Here is a 3,872-nt window from a genome sequence, read left to right as displayed (position 1 = left end):
ATAATGACTTAGAGTGCTATAATCCCTTAATTTTTTGGAGATTGACCAAAGGCCGGCCACCTTCTCTCCTCTCTCAACCCCATCTAACTTTATAACTCTATATAATAATATTTTAACTGGATTGTATGTTATTCTTTTTCCTGAATTCTTTTAATAAGAACTTTCCAGTGTACCGCCAAAATACGACTACAATTAGGACTTTATTAATATTCAAATCATCCTTGACTGACTTTAGAACAATGAATATCCTATCACTGTTCCTACAATTTATAAATACACTGTAGCTCTTGGTTTTCCATAAGTTGGTGATGAATCTCTGGTTTCGAGAGACAAACTCGTTCTAGTCCTAAGTAAAGTTTTCTCATGGATTGCACTCAGATATCCAAAAGTCATTGCAAACCTCATAACTTTTGCTTTTTCTACAAAAATAAAATTGCTGAACTGCTGAAATAATTTATTATATATATATTATTCCCTTTTTTGTTCTAAAAGCTACACTTACTGATCTACTTTGATGCAGAATTTATTATTCTAAGAACTCATGTATTTGTGGAGCCATTTAAAGGTAATATAAAGCTCACGTCAGAAAAGAATATTGGCGTTCTGTTTTTGAGCATTTAGTGTCAATACCTGAGTATTAAGAAACTCCCGCCAATTCTCCAAGATTGTAGAATACTCGTGAACACAAGAATCAACAATATATTTACTTCCATAACCGGTATTTAATTGTGCGTACATCGACTTTAAAATTAACTCGCTGGACATCAAGGAAATTATGAACTAGGAAGACGATTCTAAGCTATTTGTAAGTTAGTGAAATTTCTGTTTATGACACTTTGTTTGTAATAACTAATCGTAATAGTTGCCACTGTTAATTATACTGTTGTATATATATATATATGTATATATTAAAACGTATTTGTGTCAAAACAAAAACGGTGTGAATCAATCTTGTTGGCAAATAGCGTAAATAACATATTGGCATAGTTCTAAACACTAAATCCAGGGTACAATTCAACTGTTAAAAGTTAAAGTATTTAACGTAGCTTCGGGTTATTTCAAATTATCAATACGTAACACCCACATAGGCATACAATTCATTCAACAATTACACGCGCATGATGTGCGTAACACGACTACTCGTACTTAAATATCAGTATTGACTGTCACAACTGCACTCACACATGAAAGTTAGAAGCGTGTTCACCGGCATATCACGATCTTGAACCTTTATTTTTCAATTCCGCAGGTCGACACGCTGGCCCTTAAACTACATCTGACTGTATTAATACGCAAAAGATACTCCAGAAAAATGATTAAAATGTTAAAATAACCCTACAACTAAATGTTTCTTCCGAACTTTTAATCTTTTATACGTAGGCCTTCAGTTTTTATGATTTCTGAACAACTTCGGTTCTATCGGGCACAGTAAATATGTGGCAACAATAATAGTATAATGTTCCATAATATCATATAGAGAAAAAATATGTTGTACAATAGAATAATACACATAGGTATTATTTAAGTTTAACTTTAGATAGATCTTAAACAACTTATCCACAACTCTCTTGTAAGAAAATATCCGTGCGAGACTTTTATTAACTGGCTTTTAACTATTTTTGTATCTAATTTCGAAGTATAGTTCTTTAGAAATGATTTAAAAAAATAGTATATGTTAGATGAACAACATAGCAAATAATGACTGGTTAACGAGATTTTGTTATTTCACGTTATACACTTTAAACGATTTCCCTTTCGAAGGGGTCAAAGTTGAGAGGTCGTATCTTCATTTCCACTTCTGTAAGAGAGTAATGATAACCCTTCCATGCATCCCAGTTTATTCCATCAGCATAGCTTTCATGCTCACCATTGAGGTAGAGTCCGTTTAAGTTTGACCCATGACAATTAAGGTACCACCAACCTCCTTTGAACTTTTGTGCACAGCTGGTGTCATAAGTATCGTGATCCCTGTCTTTGGTAGAGAAGTTATAACCGCTGTGATGCCCTAAACTGTCACCTGTAAAATAATGACAACATCTTAGGTCCACAAAAAACAAGTGTTTTGTCCTGATTTTTTGTAAGTGTAATTAATAGATTATGGTGTCATAATTAAACATCTTGTTAACATGTTATTCTTTTTAACTTTACATTGTTCAATCATAATATTTAGATTATATAAACTGTTTACGACTATTTTTTTTATAATGACTATTAAAGAGAACAAATGTTCAAAATGTGGTCCTACAAGTAATATGTAACAACATTAGTAAATTATAAATGTTGACATTGCAACACTTAAAATATTAATACCAACGCTACTGTAACATAGTTGAACTAATGGCAAGTTATTGCTAAGTAAACAACGATTTTTATCTACGGATATGATATAATTGTTCAATTGGTTTTATCAGGTTTTGATACCAAGATTAAAACATCTATAACGTGATACAAAAATGTTGAAATTATAATATAAACAATACAGATTTAAAAACCGGCGAGAAAGTTGTCAGTGATTTTATTTTTATAAAGCTGGCTCTTGATATCCGGCTTGATATCCAAATCCAAATGCACGAGTGTGTGTGTTTCTCTCTCTCTCTCTTTCCATCTAACCGCGAATACTAAATCAGCACATTTCAATATCTTTTCTAAAAATGATTCTTATCTGAAAATTTGTACTTCTTCGTTTCTGTGTGAAAGTTCTTATTAAAACATTATAAGTATATTTGAAAAGTCTCCCATTCGCTCAGTGTTAAATTTGAAGGCTTCGATATCCGTGGTGGGCACAGCACAAAGACCTCATTGTGTAGCTTTGTGCTAAACAAACAACATTAAAAGGATAAAACAAAAAACAATCAAACAAGCAGCTATCAGCTCAGTTTTAAATTGTTAAAATATATCTAAAAGTTAGATTCAAAGTACATTGAATTCAAAGAAAAATTCACCAACAATGTTTGTGAATAACAACAACTTCACTTGAGAAATACGTGAAAGTTTTCACACCAGTCAGTGAATAGACTGTTAAATGTAAACAAACAAGCTCACATATCCATTGAATCTTACCCGCATCCCCGCTGTAATTATTTACATGCAAGCGATATAGATGACTCTCGTTGTCGATCCAAAAATTTTGGTAAATGGCGTAGCGCGTGTTATATTCTTTGTCCTTTAAGTCAAACCGAATAGAATAGCTTCCTTGGTTCGTTATTGCAAATATCCAGTCATTTCCTTGATAAAATAAAAATAGAGATTTGAATAAAGTTAAAAGTAAATTCATCACTTTAAAAATTATATAAAAGTTATTTGTTAGTTTTTTGAATATAAAGCTGCACAATGGTCTAATTATGCTCTGCTCACGACGGGTATCTAGCGTCGTTGTAAGTCCGCAGACATTGCCACTCGGGGGCATTGTGAGTAACGTCACCATTGTAGGATGAAATTGATGCTTTGAAATACCTAGAACAAAGTTAAAAACAAACTAGGAAACTAAAAATAATAGAACATGCAAATTGCTTGAAATCAGAATACCATCAAGGATATTAAAGCCTACACAATTCTTATTCTTTTTTCTAGAAATTTTGTTACTTCGTAAAACAGAAGAAATAAAATATATATCTTGTTGTTTATAAATAATATGTAAAAATTCTTTAAAGATCCTGTTCATTGCGTATAATCCAATCCATTATTACACGAAAAGTGCATGAAATTCTGGTTTATTTTTTCTAAAATATTTTAAGCAATTCTGAATGTTAATAAATATATCTTGTTGTTTATAAATAATATGTAAAAATTCTTTAAAGATCCTGTTCATTGCGTATAATCCAATCCATTATTACACGAAAAGTGCATGAAATTCTGGTTTATTTTTTCTAAAA

At 31.4% G+C, this 3,872-nt stretch overlaps 1 pseudogene; it reads right to left on the bottom strand.

Annotated features, from left to right (window-relative positions):
- Nucleotides 1-1,691: 1,691 nt before the first annotated feature.
- LOC106456857 overlaps nt 1,692-3,872 on the bottom strand; it is a 16,209-nt pseudogene continuing 14,028 nt past the window's right edge.

This window comes from Limulus polyphemus, unplaced genomic scaffold, assembly GCF_000517525.1.
Source record: "Limulus polyphemus unplaced genomic scaffold, Limulus_polyphemus-2.1.2 Scaffold266, whole genome shotgun sequence".
Lineage (NCBI taxonomy): Eukaryota > Metazoa > Arthropoda > Merostomata > Xiphosura > Limulidae > Limulus > Limulus polyphemus.
Note: the sequence above shows the minus strand (reverse complement) of the source record. Positions and strands in the feature narration are given on the sequence as shown.